General features: G+C 42.9%; 1 protein-coding gene across 6 annotated transcripts in view; it reads right to left on the bottom strand.

The window, feature by feature from the left end:
* APBA2 (amyloid beta precursor protein binding family A member 2) overlaps nucleotides 1-14,839 on the bottom strand; it is a 1,066,227-nt gene that overhangs the window by 245,284 nt on the left and 806,104 nt on the right. The gene's annotated exons all lie outside the window — the stretch shown is intronic.

Genomic DNA, 14,839 nt, shown 5'->3' with positions numbered 1-14,839 from the left:
AAAAATAGTGAATGAATTTCATTGCAATGAATATTCAGCATTGAACAATGTGTGTGATTAATAATATGCAGTGAAATTCCTGGGCACCTCTCCATTAACATCTTCATGCCTAAAATGATTGATAAAAAAAGGTTACTTTGCATGGAAATGTACGTAGAGGCTGAAACATGCACTCTTCAACACACAATAGACTAAAATTGTGTACTTCAATTTTCTGCCTTAGGCTGTAAACCGTGCAAATGACAAAAATATAAGAATCGGGCCACTCAAATTCGAGATATTCATTTTTGAAGCCTACACAAATGTCAACATGGTAGGACCTGAGCAATAGGTGTGGAGAGCTCAATGAAATTAAGTTTATGGCATTCACACACACACACACACGCGCGCACACATTGTGCAAAATATGGGACACATGCACTTAATACTCGCAGGACAAATTTAATAAACTTTATACCGCCCAATGCTCAAAACCACCCTCAACCATCACATCCAACATCGAACACATGCTCGTGTTGAATGTCGGAGGGACAAAGAGACATAAGGGATACACCATGGATTGTACGCCATTCTCTGCATCATGCAACCCACACACCACTCGTCTGCATCATGCAACCCACACACCACTCCTCTGCATCATGCAACCCACACACCACTCCTCTGCATCATGCAACTCACACACCACTCCTCTGCATCATGCAACCCACACACCACTCCTCTGCATCATGCAACCCACACACCACTCCTCTGCATCATGCAACCCACACACCACTCCTCTGCATCATTCAACTCACACACCACTCCTCTGCATCATGCAACCCACACACCACTCCTCTGCATCATGCAACCCACACACCACTCCTCTGCATCATGCAACTCACACACCACTCCTCTGCATCATGCAACTCACACACCACTCCTCTGCATCATGCAACCCACACACCACTCCTCTGCATCATGCAACCCACACACCACTCCTCTGCATCATGCAACCCACACACCACTCCTCTGCATCATGCAACTCACACACCACTCCTCTGCATCATGCAACCCACACACCACTCCTCTGCATCATGCAACCCACACACCACTCCTCTGCATCATGCAACCCACACACCACTCCTCTGCATCATGCAACCCACACACCACTCCTCTGCATCATGCAACCCACACACCACTCCTGTGACCACAGCCATCCCCTACCATTAGAAGGGACATAAGGAAACGAACGGTCAAAGAAGATGTACTGTCAGTATATTCAGTATAACCAAGTGTCAAGAAGAGAGGCGGGAATGCAAATATGGCAAGCACCTGCAGTGTGGGGAGCAGGTGTGGGGTGAGGGGGAGGCGAAGGGCAAGAAGGAGAAAAGGAGGAGGTGGAAAAAAGGGGAGTAGACAAAAAGAAATGAAAACATCTATTAATCTGGGATGTGAAAGAAAAGAGAACAGTTAAAATGAAGTAGTGGGTTAGAACATGTGAAACACTGCTGTAGGGACAATCTCTGTGAATGTTCAAAGTCTAAATGAGAGACCGGATGCAACTTCAGTATCAATTAACTTCATTGAAGGATGCTGCAGGTGTTCCTTTGACAAGAAACACATATTGTGAAGGGGGAAGGAAATCGATTTAACTGCTATAGGAACCATAAAATCTGCATTCACTGAGGCTTACTCAGCTGGCCATATGTTAAAATGTAAATAAAAGCATCATCAGAGACAGCCACATTGTAGCTAAGAGAAAGGGACAATATGCATGAGGAAAGGAAGATAACAGTACACAGCCCCCGGCCTTAAGATATCTGTGTTTTTTCTCTGGTTGTGCAGCTGTCAGCAATGGCTGGGACGGCTCCCGCAAACGTGCCTCCGACAACACGACTCCCACCCGAAGAGAGAGAGATAGAGTGTGTGAGACAGGCATCGAGTAAGACAGAGAGAAAGCAACAGGGAGATGGAAAGACAACACAGTGTGGGGAGCATACACCTGGATGAAGAAGAGAGAGCACTAGATCAACATATAATACGCTTATTGCAGCTATTTAATGCTATGAAAAATATGGTGAAAGAACCATGTATTATTTTCCCATTGTCATCGCAGTGGGGTTTCAATGTTTTATTCAATCTCTATAAAGATTGAATGATGCAAAGAAGTGGGTGAAACAATGGCATACTTTGCTACATGTCTTTTCGAAGTTTTCCAAGTCCCAAAGACTTTTTCATCAGATGGTGCAGAGTTAAAAGCTGCACCACCAGATGAAGAGGTTTATGGGACTTCATCTCTGCACAGTATCTTCAGTTAGTCCAATAAAAGATATCAAAACCAGCATCTTATGCAATATTTAGAGCCAAAAAGATCTGAGGTCCTACTTGGAGAGATTAATATTAACATTCTAAAAGATAATGAATTCGGCCTGCTGGCTGTAAACAGTAGACAGATAATGGGCCTCATTACACGGTAGGCGGTGAGCCATGGCGCTATTAGCGCCATGGCTCATGCCGGTAAAATACCGGCACCGCCTTGGTGGAAAGGGGATTTACCGCCCCATTCCAAGGTTGGAGGGGCGGTAAATTCCCCTTCCACCATTGCCCTTCCCCATTCCCATTTCTGCCCCATTGGGCTCTATGGGAATGGGGAAGGCGCTAATTACGGCACCGCAATTTTGCGGTGCCGTAATTAGCTCCGAGGTCCCTTTGCAGGTTGGATTTTAACGCCTGCAAAAAGCAGGCGTTAAATCCCCCAACCCGCAAAGGGACCTCGTAGTAAGGCGGTAAGGATTTACCGGTACCGGTATTTTACCGGTACCGGTAAATCCTTACCGCCATCCGTGTAAAGAGGCCCAATATCACTCAACACTAATAATAAGACTTTTGTTAAAATATTTTGCGGCTGGCTATTGAGGCAACAGGACCCATAGTAAAATCATATCAGTGTGATGTCATCTGTGGTTGTAATTTGCCTGGTTCATTAGATGAGAATTGTATTATGCAATGAAAAGAACATACCTACACTAATCACACTTTTGGAGGCTAAAGAGGCTGTTCCAATGGGGATATCATCAGAATGTATTACACAGAATAAATGAACAGGTGACATTTGAAGGCTTTTTAAAAGGTTTATATAATAATGATTTATGTAGAGCTCACAAAAGGTACAAGGCAGCAGTGATCAATGTCGCTATTACTATTAACATTGAATAAAGAACTAGATGAAATAAATATTATAACCAATGATAGCATTAAATCGTTTGTTGGTCCCACAGCGAAAGTTGAATCAAACTGCACACAGATGACACAAGGTCTCATTATGACCCTTCTGGTCCAGAAACAACAGTGGCGGTAACTCCACCGCCACTGTTGTTTCCAGACCGGCTGATTCCAAGTTCTGCTGGCGGGAGGTGTCACTCCCGCCAGGTCTGACTTGGCGTGAGTTACGCCACCCGCCTGCAGGCGGAAATTGAAACGCCGGCTCTGTCATAGACAGATCCAGTGGTTCCATTGTCCCCATCCCCATGGAGCCCTATGGGACTCCATGGGAATGGGGATTTACGGAATTCCGCCTCCGGAATTACTGGGTCACTGGGGTTGTGATGTCCCAGTGGTTCCGGCAATCACGGAGGCGGAATGGTATTTCGGGTCCGGTGGCAGCCTGACGGCTTTTCCGTGACGGCTACCGCCGGACTCGTAATGAGGCCCATAGTCTGATTTGTTCAGAGTTATGAAAAGGGCTCTTTCACAGATGGGCTGATAAACAATTGAATGAAGAGGCTCCCAAAGGAAGTCATATGGTTACAAATGAAAACAAGCTTTCTATGTGTCATTTTGGGGATGTTTTAGTGGCGGTACATCATGCCAAGTGTTGGGTCTCAAACCTGTTATCTCTAGGATCCCCAACAATGTCTTTCTGATGGAATCCAATGAGGACAAAGAATGTCCAGGCTTTCTTATGGTTTCTTGTGGTTCCAATACTAGGGGATGTGATCTTGCATCCTGGGATGGAATACCCCTATTGGTGACTCAAACCTGGTTTTCTTCTTCTTATCTAATGGAACAGGGTGGCTTAAAGATGGTGGGAGGGGAGGCTTTCTAAAAAAATGCAAGAGGCTTCAAGCCTTCAGGGTTTCTATCCATTGCTCGTTTTAGAAAACACACCCAATTAAATGAAACCAAAGAAATTGTAGAGAACGATGGCAGATATCAGCTCACACAGGATGCTAAATTATTATTGGGCAGCTGCAGGCCATTATATATTGCACTTATTAGGCAAGTGTATTAAAGGTCCATACTTGGACAAATAGCCAAGCCATATAGCATACCAGGGAACACAGATAAAAGAATTTATTTGAGAGTTAATAGGCAAAATTAATATTAATGAATCCAGGATCGCATGCAGAAACGGGGTCAGATACTGAGATCTCCAGAATGTGGCGACAGGCACTGACTAGCAGTGCCATTCTATGACCTAACATTACGAATTAGAAAAGCAGTTGTATTTGGAGACAGGCAGAAATAGTGTACCTTGGTCGTCTGTGGAATTATTTCATCACTATGGGAAAAGCCTGAGTACACGGGCCAAAATGCGTGCAGGAAGACATTTTCAGAGTGTTAATAGAGACATTGTGGAGGTGTGATATGCTGAAAATAATTATATTTACAGAAATCCCTCTGTATGGGGAAAAAAGTAATTTATTTTGTTGGAGAAATCGTGCTTAATCAAATGAATTTCTATTTATATATATTTTATTTAAATGTATATATTTTCTTCGTGTATGCAACTTGAAGTATGCTGTTAAAGTGGTATCCTTCTCTTGGGCCTTTTCTGCAGCTAATTGTATGTTATCATTGTTGTAATGTATTATTATTGTACGCCAAAGGCAACAGCTCCCGCTGGCAGTGATAACAGGCAAAGCGGGCAGTCTCTACTGTACAACTTGAAGCCTTATAGTTGTATGCATAAGGCAGCAGCTCCCTCTAGCGGTGGCACAGGTAAAGCAGGCACATGACAGCTTTTGACAAACATACATGTGGCCTTTTATTATATAGTATTATCAAGCAACTTTATCAAGCAAGAGAGGAACGTGTAATACCCATTCTTGTGCTAAGCACAGACACAAAGACAAAGCTGATATTGTGAAGAAGTTGAGAGCACATGAAATGTGAACAAGGTGTTCAAGGAAAAAGGAAGCATTAGCATTTGTGGCTTGCAGGTTTAAGGTCATGGAGCATAATGCAAACTTGTGCCATAAAAATGTGAGAGGGAAATGGAATTGCAGACAAATATGTAGGGGTTGATAATTAAAAGAACTGTTCAATAATTTGCTTCAATATATAAACTGTATAAAAAAAGATGATGAAGGGGCTTGCAAAGTATTTCTTTGCATAACTGGGATCATATTTAGTTTAGGCTCATTTTTCTGTCAAACTGCCACTGGTCTCTTACAAACCCGCATTTTAATCTTAGGACTTGGATATATCCTCCTACGGCAAAACTGAATGATCTACACTTTCTGGAAAGAGATTCTGTCTAAAACAGATCACAAGAATGTACCTACCAATCTATTGATTGTTCCAGAATGCACTTCCCATAAAATATCATTAAATAATTATGATTCATGATATAATCAATGGTTTTCAAAAATGCACTAACAAACTACTGCAAATTATCCCATCCCAAATGAAATGAAATATTTACTTTTCTTGGATCTATTCTATGACAAGCATTTTATGTATTTATTATCTGGAATGTTATATCCTGTGGCATGTGTAACTAATCAATTGATTTGGGAAATGTTTTATAATTGTTATTGTATGTTTTTATGATCACACCGGAAATAAAGCTATAATTAATACAATATCATATCACTACAGTTGCTAAAAAGGAGTCCAAAAACATGAAATAGTACACCAATGTATTTATTCTAATAACAGCATGATAGTTCAAACACTTTGGTGAGGAAAATAGTAACAATTGAAAAAAAGATCCCTGGTGGGAAAAACAGAAATAGAGAAACTGAAAGAAAACTTTGCTCTCAACTTAATTGTGCTGCCCTGCCACTTTTGCATAAGCTTTTCATTTGATCTTTTGCAGTTTTTTTTACTGATTTACCAATAACTGTCAAACAAAAGCAGAGTTTCTAATTTTGCATCTCTTTAAATATCTATGGGTTTATTTTCAAAACCTGAACCCCAGAGAAATGTAAGGGACACAAATGGAAGGATGTAATTTGGTAGAATACTGTATTTGATGTATTCACTTTGCGTTAGCAATTCTCCTATTTTTGGAGCACAATAAAAGTAGATTCTATCAGCTGTCACAGAAACTGACACACTCATGGAACAACTTTCCGACCACCCTCTGGTCACTAGTGGAGAGGGATAGCTTGGCAAATACCCATTTGATAATGCACACTCTGCACTCTGTTTTTAGATCACCATCCAAACAAGACTCACCAGGACCACATAACATGGCATTGCATCCCACTTAAGAGTGTCTTACACATTAAAATAATCCTCAGCAGAGTGTTTCATGGTAGGTTTGGAGAGTGAATCCATACAGAAATTGCTAAGATCTAATTTGTCAGAAAATGAAAATACACTTCGGGACCTAATGTGTCTCCAAAATCCTGGCAGCAGATTATATCCTCTCAGGATTATTTGAAGACCTTTGGAGAAAAGGGACACCAAAGTGTAACCCTACAAAGGATCATCTGCCAAGCAATGTTGTTATGCTTAATATATCACTTACACTATCAGGAGCGACCACTTTGGAATCCTTATTTCAACCCTTCAGAGCAAGCATAATACAGTAATGACTTGGGCATTTCAAGTGATTTTCTTTTATAATTTGAGGGTTTATGTCCTAATTGGGCATTACCATTTCGCTTAGTACCAGTGAAGCATATTACACCATTGCAACACAGAGTTATACTGTAACCATTGCGCGATTAGTGGCGCGTCACACGTTAGTTTATTATGGCAGCTATCTTTTAGCGAAACTCATGCTGTGTTGACCAGAGGATATACATACTCGCTCTTGAAACTGTAGGTGAGTTCTCACATGCATTAGTAAATCCCTGATCCATCACCTTTTTCTCAGGGTTTCATGTTGAATTCTGCACAATAATTAGTAATGATGACATTTCTTACTTAGGAATTCACCGCTCAGTGAATAATGGGAAGCCACCCACCATATTTAGTTCTATTGGGAAGACCAGACCCTTAGGTAAAATGGTCCTTTACACTTTTACTTTGAACTCTAGTCCGACCAGCCGAATACCCTCTTGTAATTGCAAGTTGAACATTACTTTAAACCTAACTATGAATTTTTGGACATTATTTCTCCAGGCAAGTACTGGCGAAGGTTAAGACCAAATCAGACATCAATGTGACAGACATCTCAGATTCACGCATCTACTTTGGATTTCTGGTGAGACATTGTGCCTCATTACGAGCTTGCCAGTCCAGATGCAACGGTACCGATAAGCTTGCCGGTACAGTTATATCCGGACCGGCAAACTCTGAGTTGTGCTCGCGGGAGCCTTTCATTCCAACAGGTGTCACCTGGCGGAATGAAAGGCACCCGTCAGTACAGCAAGCCTGTAGCACAGGTACCGTTATGAACACAGTGCCGGTGCTACAGGCATCCCCATTCCCATTGAGCCCTATTGGGCTCAATGGGAATGGGGATCACCCAATTCTGGCACCCGCGAAAGAGCAATTACCAGGCCTGGCTGGGTCGGAATACCCCGGTAATTGCCCATTCTCGGGTGCCGGAATTTCTTGCAAGTTTGGAGGTAGCCTTGCAGGTTTTACCAGCAAGGCTTCCTCCAACTTTGTAATGAGGCCCATTGTTTTGATTCAGGATATACACTCCATGATTCTTTTTTTTCGTATGAATTGAAGACATGTTTATTTCATTTTTTACCAATTAGGCATACAAGTCGGGAAGATCATTCAGTTTAGGAGGAAGACCGCTTTTTCTTTCTGCTGTCTAATTCTTTGGTAAGAGTATTTGGACCTGTGCAGTATACCATAAAATTTAGTATGTGTGGAGCTTATGGTGAATGGCCATAATATAGATTATTTTGTATATACAGATTTGGTGAAACTATCAGCAAGTGGCAGTAAGCGCGATGGGGGAGATTGCCCCAGGTTCGACATTATGATCGAACTTTTAAATAGAGGAGATGAATTATCAAGCCTACTTTGCAAGCATACTGTTGTAAATTGACAGATTGCCCGGAAGACTTTTTTTGCTCACAATTTCTTTTTTGCAAATATTTTCAGACTCTGTAAATCGTTATACCCCTGATGAGGAGAATTACTTCTCAAAACGCGTTGGGTTTAGTTGTATTGGTTGTTGTTCAAAATTAAAAACATTTCACCGGCTAATAATTGGATGCTAATTGATTATTTCTATCCTACCAGGTTAGACTATTCACTACATCTATGCATATTAAATGATACCTATGATTGAAAGGTTTGGCTTCCTCAGGCCACAGATAGAGTGCATGGGATGGGAGTTTTGTGTATCTTTTAGCTACCAGCACTACATGGGGTAAAAGTCACTAGGATGTTTTAATATACACATTAAATAGTGCCCGAGCCTTAGATTACGATATGGACTTCTGATTACATTACAAAAGCAAAACTATATGCAGACGACCCAAATGTTGTGACCTCGTCTGAGTGCTTGATCACCTGTGCTTGGTATTTTCATTTATAACATCTGAGCTAGATTCCTTCATTAACGCATCCATCCTTTTTCAATTCAGCCAATGCAGAGAATTTCTATCTCCCCCTTACCTTTTAACTAGACCAAACACTACAAGTGGCCGGTGATAAAGCAATTGTTTTACCTGCTAGGTAATGGTCATTGATTAATGCAATCTCCATGACGACTCTCTTTACTAAGCTTGATGGCGAATTAGTACAGGATAAACACCCTTTTTAGCTGTAGATCAATAACATGATAGCATTCAAAATGCCTTTCATAGAATATCACCCCTTGCATACATTCTTGCCAAACCCCATAAAAAAGATCAGCTATTGTCCTCAGAAGAACCTGGTGAACTTAGCAGGAAATGACAATAGGCAGAATGAAAAGGGAAGTGCACTTATGACATGATCCAGTGCAAGAAGATGAACAGTGTACAGAATTATTCCAAGCAGGTGATTCATAAAGCCAGTCTTCCAATGCAAATCAGACACCTAGAGGACTAAGGGCTTGGTTAGAGTTTTAAAACAAGTCAATAACCTCTATGGTAAGTGGCATTGCTCCTTCACAACCACTGTGTGGCTATCTAGGCCTTTTCTTTCATGATAAAGTTAAGCAGATTAGGGACAGTATTGAAGTTACGTATATCAGGAACAGTGTGAATTACATACTTCTGATCTTCGTTCTGATGCTTATAAGGATCTTCATAGTCCCCCCAGTCTGTGAATCAACTATCGCTTGTGATCATGCTCCCATACTTGCAAAACTCATTATCTTAACATGCCTCCTGGAACTATGAGGAATTCTGCCCCACTGTTCAGCCTGTAGCCTGGGGAATGCACGTGCTCCATGGCTTGGCTTTGTGCATCACTACGTAAGGTAAAGGAGACAGGGGTATTCCGACAGGCCAACTAAAGAAATTGCCTCTTTCCCTAAAAGCTGTAGACCCTCAGAAGTAAACCTGTGTGTGTGTGTGTGTGTGTGTGGCAGGCTGAACAAAAGATTGTGGCATCACTTTGTTGGTGCCAAGCAAGCGTTGTGGAAGCGCAGTCTGATGTTTCCAAGTGCCAGTGATTGCAGAGTCTGACCGGTGCAGATATTAATAGCTGAGAAAATCCCGCACAATAGTCTCCGTGGTCATGCAACAGGGTGAGTCTGCAGCACTAATCTATCTAAAGAGCCCTTTAAGGGCCTAACTCCAGGTCTGCACCCACCCAGAGGCCAGTGATCCCCCACATATGCCCACAGCTGCTGCACTCCATGACACAACTAGGTGCAGATACAACCTGACCCCTCCCCCACCAGACACATGCACACCCCATGAGGAAACCACACTGTGTCGGCCTTGATTTCTGATACATCCTGAATGCATGTCCCCTTGGGTCGCAATCTCCCATCGCCGTCTTCGCTGCAGACTCCCTACAGTATGATCGAGGCCATTGATGTACACAATGCCCACATTTCACAGCATGGACATTATGTGATCTACCCAGAACCTCTGCAGCTCTTCTAAAGACCAAGGCTGCCATGCCTTCTTTCTGCCATAGTTCTGTTCGACCTAGCCTGCACTAGCCTGCACTACTTCCTCGAACACAAGCAAAGTGTATGCTTCGATTCATGGGAATTGATGTGTGCAACATTTTGGAAAATATTTATTTGATTCAATGCACTGGTGTTGAATCCAAAAAATGTTGCACTGAAATATTGTCTACCCGATATGATAAAACTATTACAAATAAAAAAACACGGACAATTCATCTTACAAGCAATATTTTAATAGCATCAACATTTTTAAAAACACTGTAATTCACACTGCACAATTGTCAAAATTAATCTGTCTTTTTGTGACAGAACACCATCTGTGTGAATGAAAAATACTGACCTTTATCTATTTTTGCTATGCCCAGAAAGCGAGCCCAGAATGCAAGCCCCGATAACCAGGCCTCACTTTACAATACTCCAACCTAAAAAAGTATATGACCCATATACAGTTTCTGGTCCCTGTTTAGTGACACACCAGCATCTGCAATGCCATTTGACAGCATTGCAGCCACAGATTAACCTGTACCTTCTTGAAACATCCTTCAGGAATCCAAATGATGCCAACAGCCCTGTGCTGCCTTTAACAGTGGGCACCCATGGATTAACATATGTACATGTGTATGCCTATAGCCTGGTGGCTTTGGCAGATATTTGGTTACATGTAAATATAAAACTAAGATCTAGTTTCATGTAGAGGCCTGTGAGAAAATACAGAAATAAATGCCAAAATCCATCTGATGTCATTTTTGTTAAACTTGTGTTCTATGGGCCTCATTACGAGGTGGGCGCAAAGGGATACCGGGCACCGTTAAGGACATTGGTGCCGGTAATCCTTTTGCGCCCTATTCTGAGGTCCCTTAGCGGGTCCCTTCCTTAACGCCTAGTTTTACCAGGCGTTATGGACAGGGTCCGTTAAGGGACTTCAGAGCTAATAACGGTACTGCAATTTGCGGTACCGTTGTTAGCGCCTTCCCCCTTCCCATTGAGCCCTATGGGGGCTGAAATGGGAATGGGGAATGGCTTTTTCAATGGGGACTTACCGGTCCCGCAAAGATCGGAATAGACCGGTAAATCCCCATTGAACGAGGGAGGACTCGGTATTGGTGTTGGAGGGGGTCATGGCGCTAAAAGCGCCATGACTACCTCCAACCTCGTAATGAGGCCCTATGACTCCTGCAGCTGCCCAAGCCCTTTCTGAATTGCTGCCTGTGGCTGGGGCTGAAGGTTTCACCTACAACAGATGTTGGGTGCTGCCCCTGATGCCCCTTTGTTCACTCCTGGGAAGGGATTTCGCCTCCTCTTGAGGACAGAACATACCCCGAGAGAGCAAGGTGGGAGATGGGTACTTCAGTGGAATCTCTGCGGGAGGTCACACCAGGGGGATCATTACTGGAGTCTCAGGCAGACCGGAGAGTGGGTGGCAATAAAGAGCTGGAGAAGAGATCCGCGCATTGGAAGAACGTCCCACCGTCTTGCAAATGCCAAGGCCAAACTTCCTTCCTGATACCCGCTCCAAATGTCCTGCAGACATTTGGAGCAGCCTTCCTGCTGATGGACTTGACATCCATCAGCAGGAAGGCAAAAACAGTTTTTGGAGCAGCAAGGATTGGCCCCTTACGGAAGGCTTGAAATGGACAAATTTACTGTGGTAAAATGACTATGTAAGGGGGTGAGGACAACCTTAGTTGAATCTTCTTTGAATCATCTTCGTAGACCATCTTACTGAGATTTCAGTGGATGCTTCTTGGGGTTTACCCAAAGTTTCCAGACATTTGGGTGACAATGAGGATTTCCAAAGTGATGCAGACCTTCCCCCTAACTACTCCAGGGGAACATTTCCAGTTACCTGCTGTTGTGAAGAGCCTGACAGCTACTGGACCACTGCTACCCAGGATTCTGCTTACAGAAGTGGCAAGCCTGCAAATGTCCCTTGCAACTTTCCTGTCTAGTAAAGGGCAGAAGATGGATTAAACTTTCCTCAGAGATCCCAGACATGGTCTCATAGCATCAGAGGACCAAAGAGAAGCTGTGTTTTACCCTACCTGCACTTTCAAGCAGGCTTGAGCTTCTGCGATCACCTTCAAAAGTGTATGCCTACTACAAAGAGCCAAAGGAGCTGCCTTTGATGCTCTACATTGAAACAACTTCTAACTACGTCAAGATACGCCGACTCGACCTTGCCTGCCCCTTTCCCAGCTTCTTTGAGCTTTAAGTCACTGTTGCTATTGAACTGTATTGCGTCATTAGATACAGTCAAACTGGCTCGCCACTGAATTCAAATCAATGTTTCCAAACATCAAGACACTATCAAGCACACCGGCACCCTTGTTTCCGGACCGGGAAACTAGGTGTCTGCCTGCCATGGCCACTGTGCCCGACAGGTCTGAACCTGCCGGGCGCGGCAGCCAAAGTAGGCAGACCAGTCACAGAAGCACCAGCACCGTTAAAAACGGTAGCGGCGCTTTCGAGTTACCCACTCCCATAGAGTCCGGGAATGGGGACTTACATTTTACCGGCGCCTGACTTCCTGGACCGCCCGACTTGGAATCTCCTGGTGGCACCGAGAAGTTAGGCACCGGTAACATTTTCCCCATCCGGTGGCAACCCGCCAGTAGCATAGGCCGGGTTACCGCTGGACTTGTACTGAGGCGCAAATTCTTGAAACACTTCTATGGCTGCATCCCCTGTTTTTCACTACCCAGGGAGCTCCCCTTTTCTCTAAAAGTCTGTGTTATCATTGCATTTCCTTAGAGGGATGGGTTGCCAGTGTTTCTAATAATTGGGTGTCCTTTTGGTGTATGCAATGCCCCATTCTTTATTGAACCTTGATTTGACATTTCTTTTATTTCAATGTCACAGTACTATTGTTGTTTTGGATGCTTCCTTGATGGCTCACACTTCTGAGGAGTATTGGCCACCCTCAGCCATGCTAAGAGCAAAATGCAGTTCTAGAAATGTACAACAAAAAGAAATTATGGACATGCGTGAAAAGAAGCATGTTAGTTACAACATTTCATATGAAAAAGATATAAGTTGTGTACGAGCAAAAAATCTTCAGCCCTAGGGTGCAAATATAAGAATGTTGAGGAGTGATCAGAATGTCTGCTGTAACTTCATTGTGTACTTTCAACAATGTTACTTGCACCTATTTGTAAAACAAATCGCACAGACATTAACATTTTTATATTTGCGCAATCATTTTTGCATTGGAGGTTCTTTCACTTACCACTTTTTTCCAACATCTTTTTATGATATTAATTTGTCACTGTTAAGACATCCAACACACGTCACAATGCGACAAATTAAAGGCATGCTGTTCCATGCACGTGTTTCAGGAGTAAACACAAGGGGAACTTCAAAGGAAAATATGAATGAACATGCATCAAGCAGAGATTCACACATTAAAATGAGTGGAAAAGGGTGGAGACATTGACAAATCACCTTCTGTGCATTGTTAACATGGCTATGTGATCATGCGCTACGCTAGTGCAGCGCATCCCGTGTTGTGAAATATGTGGTGGCAGGGTCGTCCTGCGTTCAGCAACCAATGCGGTCTGTGTCACCCTGTAAATCAAGGTCCTGCTTAATGAAATGTGGTCTCAGCGGGAATGGAGCGCTTGCGCTGGGCGCGTATTGATTGGATAGCGGAGCAGGAGATCGCTCATGCTCTGGTCGATAACAGATATGGTTGATAAACAGTGATACTAAAATCGATCCTCTGCCCCGTCAGAGAGTGGGAAAAATGTGCTTGGGGATGGGGTGGTTGTTTGGGTTCCATAATCGCTCATTGCCCTGCCCATTTGCAGCGGTAATGAACTAACGTGTTAACGGCATGCACAATTTGAGCTTGCGTGTTGTTAATTAGCTCCGGCGAAAGCTACACAAACAGTATGGTTTACATGTTGACTAAAGTTGGGTAAGCAAAGAGAATGGAAGGGCCCAGTACAGTCCTTATTAAGATCCAAATTTAATATTTTCTAGTTGAAACCTGCGGGCAGCTATTGACAGAGGCAACAACCGACCAGCTATTGACAGAGGGTTACGATCAGATGTGGCCGGGATCGCACATCATCCAGTGGGCACTAGCCTCCTCCTGTGTACCTCAATGCAGTGGAAGACTTAACATAATATTTATTCCACTGCTAACTCCAATCGGATGATTATTGGAGGAACATAGATGTTTCAGCCCATGTTGCTAGTTGACCATCAGCATGGAGAGAGTCACAGCCGGGCTGGATATCAACCAATAAGCAAAATCTAAATAAACACGCAATTATGCTGAACTCTACAGGACACACTCGAAATTATGAAAGATCCTTTAATTAGGATTGGGCAGATAATAAGCTGGAAACTAAAATCAAGTCACATTTTAAGGATATCCATAATGAATACATGTGAGAAAGATGTACATATAATACATTGCAATGTAAATTGCTTGATTCTATTTTGGGTCATTCTTAAAACAAGCTAGGATTTACTTATTTTTGATTTGAGAAGTCCAGCTAAATTAACAAATTATATTGTATTTGCACAGAAATGGAGACACGTTAAACGAGGACAAAGGATTTTTCTTGTGAAGACATGAGG

Source organism: Ambystoma mexicanum, chromosome 11 (assembly GCF_040938575.1).
Source record: "Ambystoma mexicanum isolate Mex_15411 chromosome 11, UKY_AmexF1_1, whole genome shotgun sequence".
In the NCBI taxonomy this organism is placed as follows: Eukaryota; Metazoa; Chordata; class Amphibia; order Caudata; family Ambystomatidae; genus Ambystoma; species Ambystoma mexicanum.
The sequence above is the reverse complement of the archived record's forward strand: the minus strand, read 5'-3'. Positions and strand labels throughout refer to the sequence as shown.